This window comes from Oryza sativa, chromosome 5 (assembly GCF_034140825.1).
Source record: "Oryza sativa Japonica Group chromosome 5, ASM3414082v1".
Classification (NCBI taxonomy): domain Eukaryota; kingdom Viridiplantae; phylum Streptophyta; class Magnoliopsida; order Poales; family Poaceae; genus Oryza; species Oryza sativa.
In genome coordinates this window covers 815,704-830,250 of record NC_089039.1, presented here as the reverse complement: position 1 = coordinate 830,250, position 14,547 = coordinate 815,704, and the positions used below count along the sequence as shown (strand labels likewise).

At 40.0% G+C, this 14,547-nt stretch overlaps 2 long non-coding RNA genes across 2 annotated transcripts; one reads left to right on the top strand and one right to left on the bottom strand.

Annotated features, from left to right (window-relative positions):
- Positions 1-3,817: 3,817 nt before the first annotated feature.
- Positions 3,818-6,226, bottom strand: LOC112939048 (uncharacterized). Its single transcript, XR_003242442.2, has 2 exons — positions 5,957-6,226; positions 3,818-4,027 (listed from the first exon to the last, which is right to left on the bottom strand). It is a non-coding gene; the product is annotated as an uncharacterized lncRNA (long non-coding RNA).
- On the top strand, positions 5,454-8,299 carry LOC107281148 (uncharacterized). Its single transcript, XR_001546297.3, has 3 exons — positions 5,454-5,711; positions 7,013-7,905; positions 8,014-8,299. It is a non-coding gene; the product is annotated as an uncharacterized lncRNA (long non-coding RNA).
- The last annotated feature ends 6,248 nt before the right edge of the window (positions 8,300-14,547 follow it).

The following is a 14,547-nucleotide window of genomic DNA, read 5'->3' as shown; positions in this document are numbered from 1 at the left end:
GATATGTTGACCGGCTAGCTAGTATGCCTAGCTATACACATACACATCCATCACAGAGACTCTTGTTGCATATATCTGCAGCCAAATTAATGACAAATTATATTACAACAACAAAATATCGGTACAATATTATATATAGCTGTGTATAATGTACACATGCATTTAGTTCTTGGATAAGGTGTCACATCGACTAATCATTAATTATTCCTTGCTTTCTCACGATCCCCTGCACGTCGCCCTGTCTACTGGACCACATTGCACTGTGTATATATATACGTACTATACGTTGTAAATGTACGTACGTATAGTATGTGCGTACGTATACCATTCATATCATATTATGCATATGCATACATTTCAATTCGGTCTGCGTCAATTAATTAGCAAAAATAATATTTCAATTATACGCTGAATTATTCTTGCTGCATTGATGCCTAAAGAATACATGACGGGGGCGCACGTACGTCGCACTCGATCGTCTGTCGAAACTAATTAATGTTTTTATCCGTATGTAATCATCATCTCTCTCTTAATTCCTTATTTAAAAAGGAATGTTTTTTAAATGTTTAGATAATGATCGGAACTAACATTTGTTTGAAATTAAAAAAATTAAGTTCCAATCGCTAATTATTAAGGTTGTGATGGTAGAGTTGTCAGCGCAGACTGTATCTAGTGATCATGATTATAAGTTCTTTTCATTAATTTTTGTGCCAATAGTTATCCACACACGAGTGAATTTTCAGTACAAAATTAGTAGTTAATATAAGCTCAGAAATTGAATTTATCTTTAGTTTCCGTCCCTTGAATGTGTATATAAGAGTACATACGCGCATATCCTCACTTGATAATGTACGTATGATGCTGTATCCATGTGTGTGCGTCATAGGCCACGTGCGTTGCACGAATAGAATTTATATACTCCTCTTCCTAAAATATAATAATCTAGTATAGCAAAGTCTGTTCATATTTGTAATATTAAAGTTATGTCTAATAGTAGCAACCAGGTTGTTATATTTTAGAACGGAGAGAGTAATTAAATTCGAACAGCCAAGCAAGAAAGCACTATAGCAATGTTTTTATTTGTTTTTTTTGGGGGTGCTAGCTTGTTGGTGTTTAATGGGGCTTCACCTGCACTCTCTCGTTATATGAGTTTTTATTTTCTTTAAGTAGTTTCTTACAAGATCTTGTCATCCGGCAATAGCCTTCTAGCCATTTGTGTTACATAATCGAAACTTTGCTTTCTTCTAATATATACTGACATGCAATCATTTTATACGTTTGAAAAAAAAAAACAGCCAAGCACATATCCGGATCATATAGATATATACGTTAATTATTCTCACCTGAATTAAAAGCTGCTAGCACGCATGCATGCATGTAGCCAAGGTATCTATAGGTTAATGAATATTGAGCGACTTGGATGGATGAGCAGCACATTTTAGAGATGAGGACCACATGCATTTGGAATGGCCGGTATGGACTCGAGATCAGTCGATGATATGACGTATATATATATACATATATATGTAAATATATGTAGGAATATGTGACGATGATGTCTGACAATAACCCTGTTATGAAAGCTACAACTATTTTTTTCTTCAAAATCTCTAAATTCTCTGGACAACTTCGATCAGCACTTAAATTCTCTTAAGGATTTGTAAAAATCGATGTAGTTACGTAATCTTAAAAAATAAACTAGAAATTAGAAATAGAAATTGAGAAACAAAGATTTTTCAGACTCTCACCAACCTGCATACTCACCTAGATACTTTTAATTTGTTAAACATGGTGGATAGTACATACTCCCACCGTTAAAAAAAAACAAACTCCCCTATAATAATATTAATGAACCTGAACTAGAAGGGTTTTCAAGTTAAGGATTTTTTTTTTACGGAGGGAGTATAGTACAACCATGTACATGCATGTACACTGGTTGATTAGTTGATTTTACATGTGTCGTGGTCTGTCAGGTTGTATGTATGTACTACCACTGCATTGATCATAACATATAAACTCCATCGATCTATCGCGTGCTCATGCCAACGGTTGTCATGGTCTATTAATTAATTGTCGATCGGTGTATATATATACTCCATGGGTTTTTGTCTACTGTGTACTGAAAATTCTCTCAACACACGGCCCTGCTTTACCCACGTAGTACGCGCGCGCAGATGCATTCTCTATAGAAACATCGCAGCACGTCCTAGCTTACTTTTATATTCTCCTCCTTTCGTTCAAAAATATTTATCATTTAGAATAAGTTATAGTCAAAATTTCAAAATTACGACTAAGCTAGAGTGCATCTGCTTCTTCAGTTCTAATAGACGCAAATATTAAGGAATGACCTAATATCAAAATACTTAGAAGGGGTGAGACTTCGAACCCAAATCGTTTAGCCCAACACCTTATGGAGCTAGCTCTTCAGATCTTATTTATGACCATCTAAATTCTAAGACAACTGACTGACAAGCAAAGTGGAAATCTTTGGTTTTTAGTCCATTTTTTAAATTCTTCAACTACAATAATAAATTCTCGGAATATGAAAAATTAAGCTAAATTGTTGTTTAGGGGAGTTTTTAGTTGTGAGAGAAATTCTGATTGTCAGAAGCTCCCTGAACAAGCCCTAAGATTCTGATCGGTAGCGGAGCGTAGTGTACGTGGTAGCGTTGTCTCACGTCAGGTAAAGGACTATGTCTCCATCCGTCCACATCGAGGTCGATAGATAAACAGGTAAAAAGAACCGACCGGGTCAAAACTTTAAACTGACAGCTACTACACTCGCTAGCTTAACTATACTACTCCCTCCGTCCCAAATTATACATAAGGCGCCCGTCATCTTTTTAAGAAAAATTAAACTCGGTAGTTTTTTTTTACTAATAATCATACTAATTATAACTATACTAAGTATTATACATGTTATATCATTAGATTCATATTTTAAAATACTTTCATATGATACTAATTTCATATTTGTTAGGATCATAGAATGAAATAAAATACTGATCAAAGTATACTATTGAAAACTGTGTAAAAAATATAGGCCTTATAATTTAGAAGAGAGAGTATCTTGGAGTGAGAAGCTCTATTAATTTGCTTCATGTATACGGTACAACATTATATTTATCTTATTAATTATCATTAGATAATCAGAATTTGAGCGATAATTTTGTTTTAGTAAACTCATCTAATATAACTAGTAATATAACTAGAGTTAGCTACAACACACACACGGATATTTTGCTAGTTTTATAAAATCTGATAAACTCCCGATCATATGATCAGATTTTTCGATATTCTGAGAAAAAAAAGATCATGCTTTTCTATTTCCAATCATGCATAATATAGCATATGCGTCAAGCATCTTTGTACTAGTACTCTCGACTCAACTCGTCACTCCTAAAAGCCATCTCACTTTTGCAAAAGTTCGTTAAAAAGTACATATCGACCAAACTGTAGCTGGGGAAAAATACTTCCTTCACACACACCTACCACCATGGCCCATTTTTAGACCTTTCCACCTCTCTCTCTCTCTCTCTCTCTCTCTCTCTCTGTCTCTCTCTCTCATGGCCCATTTTTAGACCTTTCCACCTCTCTCTCTCTCTTCAAAGAAAGAAGAAAAACTCCATTACATGAAAAAAGAAAGAAATAACAAAATTCAAGTTGGGCCTAAATTCGAGTGTGTATGTTTTCTCATCTGGATGTGGATTGCATGATCTGTAGTTGGTTTGGGCCTTAGCAAGAGGAACTAATGCTTCTTACAATTTGGGTCTTAATTTTTATAAAGGCCTAAATCATACAATTTTGACAGACTTGATAACAGCAACTTAATCCGGCCCAAGTAATATATCATTCAGGCTTGCAATAAGTTCACTTTTGGTCTCTCATATTTACCAAAAACCCAAACTTACAAAACCAGGTTAAATTAGGTCATCTGATAGTACTCCCCTAGACGCATCGATGGGGGCGGCTCGGTGATGCGATGGCGCTTGCGGCAACTGAATGTTCTCATTCGCGTCGAAGATGCCTCAAATGCAAAAATTTACTTATTTAAGATACTTCTCCTAAAAATAACTTATTTACAGATATCAAGTGTCAACCATTGAACCAAACCAAAATCCAACTCAATTGAAAGAAAGGGAGGCAAAAAGGAAAAAAGGTATTGATTTGTCTCCTCTGCAAGTATTTTCTGTGTGTTTTAGCTGCTGCGTATGAATCTGAATCAATGGAACAAATCACAAAAAATGGAGAGAGAGTATTGATGGAATAATCATCTAGCGGAGGCTCCTCTCCATCATCTCGTTGTACTGCACTTGCAGCGAGCGAGGAGATCGATTTGCCTCTGCAGCTTCACCGGTAGAGCGGCAATCGCTCGCAACTCGCACTCTCGCTTAACTCTGAAACCTGAAACTCTCTCTACAGTGAACAGTAAACTGAAGAAACAATCTTCACAAGACTGAAGAACAGATCAGGAACAACCAAAGAAGGCGTTTTTTTTCTTCCCCTTTCATTCTCCTCCGCTAGAGAGTGTCAGTTATATATATATATATATATATGTATATACATATATAAGTGAGACCGATTAAACATCTACTAGATCTTTGAATCGCGCCATCCCACGATCAGAAACAAACTTGATCATCCTTGAATCGCGCCTGAAGAGGGATGGGGAAGAAAGGGAAGAGGGGAGGAAGAAGAGTTACGTTGGTCGCTGACACGTGGGTCCTACTCGTCACGCAGCTAAAACATGGTATTGTATTGTATGTACTGGGATCTCGAGTACACCGGTTTTGCAAAAGTTATATCTGGTATTGCGGTTGAAGGATGTAATTCATATCCGACGTAAAGATGAGGGACCTAAAATGAACTTATTCCTTCATTGCTATGTAGCCACTCGTTTCATTACACATCTGGCCCAGGTGGAGTTCAGGGTCGGTGCAATCCACATTATTACGTTCATGAATAATGATAAAATATTCAGAAAAATATAAAATTGTTACTGTTTTGAAGAGGTGTAACTTTCTCTATTAGACTATACCACCAGTAGTTTTGTAAAAAATGCGGGAAAATAAGCGATCATAAACCCAGGAGTAGTTGCAGCAAAAAAAGAGAGTTCTCCTTTCAGTGCTGCCAATCTCTGAATTTTCCACATGGCCATGACTTATATGCAAGACGACACTGTTGCTGCTAAATTTCATTGGTGTCCCTTCAAATTTCAACAAAAATTAATTCATCCAGAAGTTGAAGTTGCTTGTGAGTTTTATGATAAGCTTGGCAACAATAACTTATGTCAGGTCTCAGTAATGGTTCTGTTAGATGGATCTCCCTCCCCTTGAGTCCAACGGCTCAAGGGGGCCTTGACCCGCGCCCTAATCGGGGGCGCCCAGCCCAATGGCTGGTGGGCCCCCGTCACCCTGTGCCATATAAAAAGGGGTGGAGGACGGGGCGGCACTAGAGACGAGGTTCGTCGCCGCCGCCGCTCCACCCCACAAACCCTAAACCGATCTCGAGGGGGGCGTAGCCAGTGACGGGAAGTCCACCGCCGCGCCACGCCTCGTCGTCGACACCATCGCTGCCGCAACCGCGTCACTGCCTGCGACCGCTGCTGCATCACCGCCATTGGCACCAAGCACACCGTCGCCGCCGTCCACGTCGAGCCGCAACGACAGCGACGATGTCCGGCGCCCTTTCCTCCACGAACACCTCAACCGGTCGGTATCTAAACCCTCTCCCTTTCATCTACAATGTCGTTCATCAACCCAATAGAGACAACCCGACTAGATCTAAACCTAGGTGATCCAACAGAGAACTCTAACAATGGTATCAGACCAACCCTAGGGCTTAGATCGGTTCGGGGATAGAAATCCAAATAAAAAGAAGAGGGGAATTGATCCCCGGAAAAGAGCAAAAGAAAGAACAGCACACGATCCGCACGGGTCGAAAAGAAAAGACTCACCTACCGCCGCCGCCGGCCGCCGCCGACGCGCGCGGGAGTCATGCCACCACCGGTCGTCCTCACGCCGACGCGGGAGAGAAAAGAGGGGGCGGCGCCGCGCCGCCGGCTTGCCGGGCGCCGCTGCACAGCCGCTCGACGGCGGCGCACTCACTCTCGGGTGAGTGCGCGCGCCGGCAAAGGGGGGTGCGACGGCGCCGCCGCGCCGTGCCGCCCTGCCGCCGTGCCGTGCCGCCGTGGCTAGGGTTCCGGCCAGCAAGCGGCTAGGGTTTCGGACGGCGTCTTTGGCGGCTTGGGGTTTTTGTTACCCCGAAAGAGGTGCCCGGCCGTCCGATCGAAAACCTAAGATCGGACGGCCGGCGATGGCTGGGCTGATTTTGGCCCAAGAGGGCGCGCGCCGGGGGCTCCTTTCTCAGCCCAGGCCCAGGTTGCAGCCTGGGGGGAGGGGGCAACCGCGCGCGCGAAAGCCGGCCGTGGGCCGACCGGCTGCGCCTAAATAAGTCTATATTAGGTCCCTTGGGGCCGAATCAAAAGAAAAGAAGTTCGGTCTAGGTCCCTGTTTCAGAAGCATTTACAATTATAGTTATTAAATGTGTTTATTTCTTCAACGTGAAAATTGTTTAGAGAATAGATAAATGTGAGAAATGCTTCTGAACATGTATTTTGTATATTTTCATGCAAATTACAATAGAATTTTGAATTGTTTTTGCATGTTTTACCTCTGTTTAAATTTGAACCAACGGGAGAATTTTTACAGAGAGTAAATAACAGAGTGTTGTTACTGTTTATATGAATTGTATATAGATCTTCCGCTGCAAATAGATGAAATTGATGAAAAATTAGTGTTTCTAAAATTAAATTTCGAACCAACGGGAGAATTTAATTTTAGGAACATTAATTATGTGCTATGATGTTGTAATTTTCTGACCAACGTTGATAAATTGCAATGTTATAGTTATGGCTCTATGTGTTATGTCTATTTTCTGCCCAACGGTGATGTAGACTTAATACATAATATTTTAATGTTAATTTTGTTCTCACAATACATGATTATCTCAGGTGGCTACTCCTTGATGGGTTACATTAAAGATATTCTGACCCTGACAGGAGATAACTACGGAGAATAGAAAAGAGAACTCGACCTTGCTTTTATCTTGGGAGAGGTGGACTGGGTGTTGACTACCCCATGTCCTGTAGAACCTGCTAAACTTTTCAAAGGTGAAAAAGAGTTAGATGCTGAATGGCAAAAGAGAGAGAGGGACAATGCTTCCCTCATCATGTCGTATGACATTGAGCATGCGAAATGGTCCTCAGCCAACAAGAACTGTTTGGCTGCGGTAAAGAACATGATTGAGCCAACCATATTGGGCTCAATCCCAGAGTATGACACCGTCTCTAAGTACCTCGAGAGTATAAAGAGCCAGTTTACTGGTTCTTCAAAGTTTTATGCGACACAGCTAATAAAGCAGCTTGTGACAGAGAGGTACCATGGTGATGGTGTAAAAGACTACATTCTTAGGATGAGCAACATGGCTTCCAAGTTGAAGCAAAAAGATTTGGGCATCTCAGATGACTTTCTGGTCCATCTGGTTATAACCTCATTGCCAAAGCATTTTGACAACTTTGTTGTCAATTACAAAATAAGTCCAGAAAAATGGAATCTTGAAGAGCTCATCTCTAATTGTGTGCAAGAGGAGGAAAGAATCAAAGAGATCAATGGTGGTTCAAGAGGAGGAAAGAATCAAAGAGACCAATGGTGACTCCATTAACCTTGTTAAAGATATCAAGGAAAAGAGCCACAGGTCACCCTCCTCAAAAGCAAAACAGCCTCAGTATCTGCCTCAACAACAACAGTTCACAGTTGAGACAGGATTAGTGTCTCCACTGCAAGAAGACAAGACATTCCAAGAAAGATCATCCTGACTTCCTGATAGTGATCATGGCAAAAAAAGGTGAGAACATTATTACATTTGTAAATGAATCTCATTATGATTAGTTATTATAGATCCACATGGTGGATTGATTCTAGAGCAACTATTCATATGTGTAATTGTTTAAAGGGATTCCGTTCAATGAGGACTATGCAAAGAAGCGAAAGATCCATTAGAGTTGCCAATGGAGTTGAAGCAAAAGTTGAAGTTGCTGGAGATCTTTGCCTAGAGCTCGCGAATGGCTTCACACTTTTATTTCGAGATGTTTTTTATGTCCCTTCTTTGCAAAGAAATAAGTGTACCCAAATTGGATTTTGATGGATATGATTGCCATTTTGGAAATGGAAAATGTGAACTATGGTATAATAATGCATGTGTTGGTCTTGCTCTGTTGCAAAATCAGCTTTACTTGTTATCTCTTTCTGAGAATGTGAATGTTGTGTCCTCGTTGACAAAAGAAAAGAAAGCGAACTCCTGATGTCTCATCGAAATTATGGCATTGTCGTTTAGGCCATATTTCGAGGGGGAGAATTGAGAGACTGGTTAAGAATGTAATTCTTCCTCCATTGGAGTTCTCAGTTTTAGAACAATGCATACAATGCATCGGTGCCCAAAACACCGTATGAGCTATGGATCCTCCGTGTGTGGGGGAGTCCTGCAGAGGTTAAAGTATTTAACCCAAATATTGGGAAGTTGGACCCCAAAACAGTCAGCTGCCATTTTATTGGCTATCCTGAAAGATCAAAGGGTTATTGTTTCTACTGTCCAAACAGTTATACAAAGTTTGTAGAAACGAGACATGCCGTCTTCTTGGAAGACGAAATGATTAGGGGGAGCTCGGTAGTTCGAGAAATTGATCTTGATGAGAGGTGGGTGTCTGAGCCCTCTCAGTCGATTCAAGAGCCTTCTTCTCTCTACCTGTTAATGTTGTGCTTGCAATGCATGATGTTGCAGTACCAACACCTGTTGTTATCTCTCCTGTGGCAACAATGAATGAAAGTGAGGAACTTGTTTTACAGGATTCAACAGAAATTATTGCCACACCAGAGGAGGAGCTGCAACAGCCTCAAACAGATAATGTGCCAGAATAGGAGACCCCTAGAAGGCCTGAAAGAGTCAGAAGATCGGTTATCCGTGATGACTATCAAGTTTATAATATAGAAGAGTCGCATATGGAGGATGATCCCACCTCATATGAAGAAGCCATGAGAAGCGCTCGCTCATCTGAATGGTTGGAAGCCATGAAAGATGAAATGAAATCAATGAAATTAAATGGTGTCTGGGATTTAGAAGAAATTCCTAAAGGAGCCAAAACAGTAGGCTGTAAATGGGTCTACAAAGCCAAATATGACTCCAGAGGGAATATAGAAAAGTTTAAAGTGCGACTTGTGGCAAAAGGCTTCACGCAAAAGAGAAGGGATTGATTACAATGAGACATTTTCTTCAGTCTCTTGTAAAGTTTCCTTCAGAATTATAATGGCACTGGTGGCACATTATGATTTAGAATTACATCAGTTGGATGTAAAAACGACATTTCTAAATGGAGATTTGGAGGAAAAGTATACATGGCACAACTGAAAGGTTTCGTCATGAAAGGAAACAAAAATATGGGATGTCATCTAAAGAGATCCATTTATGGATTAGAACAAGCTTCGAGACAGTGGTACTTGAAGTTTGATGGGACAATAAAGAAATTTTGGGTTTTCAAGAGAATATCGAGGACAACTGTATTGATTCAAAGTTAAGAATGGGAGATTCATTTTCCTAATTATGTATGTAGATGACATTCTACTGGCTAGTAGTGATGTCAGTCTACTGCAGGAAACAAAGAAATTCTTGTCCTCAAAGTTTGACATGAAAGACCTCGGTGAGGCTTCATATGTTTTGGGCATAGAGATTCACCGAGATAGAACATAGTATGCATTGGGACTTTCTCAAAAGGCATATATAGAAAAGGTGTTGAAGAAATTCAACATGTACAGATGCAGTGCTACACCTGCTCCTATAGTGAAAGGCGAAAAGTATGGGGCGCAATGTCCTAGAAATCAGTATGAGCTCAATGAAATGAAAACAAAGCCATATGCATCAGTTGTAAGAAGCCTACAGTATGCGCAAGTGTGCACACAACCTGACTTGGCATTTGTTACCGGGTTACTTGGTAGATTTCAGAGTAATCCAGGCCCAGAGCACTGGAAATTGGTATAGAAAGTCTTGCGTTATTTGCAAGGAACAAAAGGCCTCATGCTGTCTTACAGAAAATCAGAATCGCTCCAGATAGTGGGGTATTCAGATTTTGACTTTGCAAAAGATAATACAAAGTTAACATCGGGATACGTGTTCACCTTGGCAGTAGGAGCTATTTCATGGAAAAGCTCAAAACAGATCACCACTGCAGGGTCTACTATGTATGCCGAGTTTATAGCATGCTATGAGGCAACGGGGCAGGTGAACTGGCTAAAGAAGTTTATACCCGGTTTAAAGGTGGTTGACAGTATTGAGAAACCACTAAAGTTATACTGTGATAATGAACCCACAGTAATGTACTCTCACAACTATCAGTCAAGTGGTGCTGCCAAACACATTGACATAAAGTACTATGTTGTGAAAGACAAAGTCCGGGATCAAACAATCAGTCTCGAGCACATTAGAACAGAAAGGATGCTCGCGGATCCGCTCACGAAAGGCCTACCTCCCAACATGTTCAAGGAACATGTAGCATGCATGGGTTTAAGGGAAGCCTTATGAATCCTAGACTATAGGGCCCAAAAGTTAAAAGTATCTGTTTCTGAATAGAGATGTGTATAGTAGCTGTCGAATCCATCAGTAATTAACCGTGACGATGAAACATGCTCTATATGTAAATCTGTGATGGATTAGAAAAAGCTAAAAGAAATAGTGAGATTAAGGGGGAGAATGTTAGATGGATCTCCCTCCCCTTGAGCCCAACGGCTCAAGGGGGCCTTGACCCGCGCCTTGATCGGGGGCGCCCAGCCCAATGACTGGTGGGCCCCTGTCACCCTATGCCATATAAAAAGGGGTGGAGGACGGGGCGGCACTATAGACGAGGTTCGTCGCCGCCGCCGCTCCACCCCACAAACCCTAAACCGATCTCGAGGGGGGCGTAGCCAGTGACGGGAAGTCCACCGCCGCGCCACGCCTCGTCGTCGACACCATTGCTGCCGCAACCGCGTCACTGCCTGCGACCGCCGCTGCATCACCGCCATCGGCACCAAGCACACCGTCGCCGCTGTCCACGTCGAGCCACAACGACAACGACGATGTCCGGCGCCCTTTCCTCCACGAACACATCAATCGGTCGGTATCTAAACCCTCTCCCTTTCATCTACAATGTCGTTCATCAACCCAATAGAGACAACCCGACTAGATCTAAATCTAGGTGATCTAACAGAGAACTCTAACAGGTTCTATTGTAGTTTTTTTATTTTTCTTAAATTAATTGTGAAGGTGGAATGATTTTAGGTCCGATTTTTCTTATAAGCTGATATGAACTCTCTTTTCGGTCCGATCAAATTAATTAATATAGGATGTGAAGGTATGATAAGCGCTGATGTTCCTATAGATTTCTGCCTAGAAATGATCTAGACCCCTCTCTCTCTATATATATATATATATACTGTTGTAAGTGCATAAAATGGTTATCTGATCTCAAGCGCATGTGGCAACACCGTACCGGCAAAGATAAGATGACCTGACCTGATCGACCACTATGCTTTAGCAGCGATGGCTCACTGACGCATCTAATCTTACTATGCTATCCACAGACCCAGGATGAGATAATTAATTTGTTTGAATCAAAAGGACCCTCTAATTTGCTCGCTGATGTCAGCTGTATCTGTTGTAGACTGTGTGATCCATCATTATCCCTTTTGTTAAAAAAAAATAAAAACTGAAACATGGGCAATAAACTCCTATATCTAGCTATACTGACAATACCATATCGTGTCTCCTTGTATCATAAATTTATTATAGGAGTTAGTTTCTATTGGCTATGCCCGTGTTTAGTTCCCAAGTTTGAAAAAAAAAAGTCACATCAAACTTTTCTACACACATAAACTTCCAACTTTTTCGTCATATATTTCCAATTTCAATCGAGCTTCTAATTTCAGCATGGAACTAAACACACCCTTTGTTTGGAAGCCAGTTATTGTGGCAAGACTGCAGCATCTTAAACAGTGTCTCTATTGCTGATCCAGTTATTGCAGACTTGCGGTATAGCGCTGTGACTTTCGAACACAACCATTATTTAAAAAACAATATATACTACTAGTACAAGTAAGGTCATCACGCACATCTTTCAGTAACAGAAAGTAGAGCATCGATGGAGGATGAAAAGTTTATAAACGCGTAGGGGGGGAATTTATTCAGCTGCAACAACTGACAGAATCTGTGTACATTTGATGAATAATAAGCCAAGAATATTCAGCTTTATGTAACATGTTTCTTCCCACAAAAAAAATAACACTAGCTCTACTTTATGATGTACCGGTAAGAGAGAAACAAGGGCAGGCATGATTCTTGCTCTCTCTACCAGGGGCCATCAGAAAATATCAATGTGATGTTACTCTCAAAAAACACAAAATAATTGGAGAATTTGATAGCCAAAAAAAAAAAACAGTGGACCGTGGGGGAACATAATTAACGGAGGTGAGCTCACTGATCTTGTGTGGGGTTACTGACACACTTTGTCACTAGCTAATTAATGCCATTGTGGTTAACCACTAGTGGTGTAAACAAATCACAGAGATAATGCTAGGTTAATCAGAATTAGGAGCATAAAGTGATTGCAAAAGGAGAAAAGAAAGGCCTTGGCCTGCCTCCTTATCACCACCTTTCCCACCATAAATTTTTATTCAATTCATCCCTTATCACCAAAGCCACTTGGCATTTTTCCTTTCTTGCAAGTTGCATCAACCGTGGAGAGTTATGCTAGAGCTACACCTACAAAATAAACTCATAGGATAGGGCATGAAATTCCTCTCAGTGAGTTGTCAACAGTAACACACACTCTGTCAGTGGAGCATTTTAAAGGGAAGCTAGCTCTTGATATGACTACTAGGTGGAAACTCAGCGTGTTGCTGCGTGAGATTTTGGATTTTAGAAAATTCTAAGCATGAGTTGCAAATTAATTAACTGGATTTTAGGCTAACTAGATAGGGCTTGGTTTTGTGGTTTTCAATTTAAGGGCACTATCTTTTCGCTTATGCTTATATTTATCAACCAAAATTTGAATTTTTAACCTTAAATTTGGAGTTGATTTTAAGATTTTTTTTCATCGAAGTTTATTTTCCAACATTTGCTTTTAGATCGCTAAGAACACATATATAAAAGTTTTATTCACAAATTACTTTTCGTTTGCTATTATACCATTTCGCTTATTCCACGAACAAGCGAAACGATGGCTCCGTAAATGTCATATATGCCATATTCTAATAACTAACAATTAATTATTTGCAATGTGAAGACATGTTATCTGATCAATTCTTCAAAAACTAGAACTAATTATTCACCAAAGAAGAGAAAATAAATATATATATTGCGGCCGTTAGTTAGGATAGATTTTATATATATATATATATATATATATATATATATATATATATATATATATATATATATATATATATATATATATATATATATAAGCGACCGAGTTTTTTTGCTAGTGCGCGTAGCAATTTTTGGTGCCCATAGCCCAATAGACGGTGTAGATCAGCCATTAATCCACTCTCCTAATGACAGTGAGATTAAAAACAGCTGTATGAGATGTGGTTTGAACTATTGGAGGGATGGAAAAGTTAGATGTGAGGAAAAGCTGGAAAGGGACATGCACAATATATGGCATATTGGGGATGCATGGTGATGAATGGATGGATGTATTATCCCTGGCTTCTGAATTCCTTCCCTACCATTTCAACCTGCTGCTCATGGCCTCTTGATCTGAGCTTGGCATATATCTTTTTGAGTTACTCTCTCTTGACTTGTGTGTTGCTTGGAGAGAGTTGTATTATTAGATTCCCATGAAACCACTGCCGCCATGCACTAGCTATACTGTGATTGCTTGCTGGTATCTTGGAATATATAAAATTTTTTGGGGGGTGAAGATTCTGTATATTGTGCATGCTCTATATGCGCTCTCAATGTTGTTGGGAGAGAGTCAAGATTCTTTTGTGTTAATTTCTTGGGATATATAGAACCAAGTTTCAGATGATATCTAGGTCATCTGATATGGCAGCACCATGAGTACTTGTTTGATGCTTGGTGACGAACATAATTTGCACAGCTAACCACCCTGGAATTAACTCCTCATGTAAATTAGGGGAAGTTTAATTATGAGATGTTAAAGTATTAATTAGTGAATCACTGGAAAAAAAAGTCCCTGGAATGAGCTCTTCATATACATAATTTTCTTTGAATATGGTCTCTTCATATATTTTTAGATAATGGAATAGAATATATTAATTGCATGAGTCTACTTTTGACTGTATTTTGGTACAATTGAAATTCTACTTCTTCAAATATGTCAAACTCTGTTAAGCACTTAATAATGGGTCCACTCTCATCTGAAAAACCTCATTAGCACTGCACCAATACAAGCAAATTAAAACCAGTCACAGAAGGCCGGTTTTTACGAGGTAGAACAGG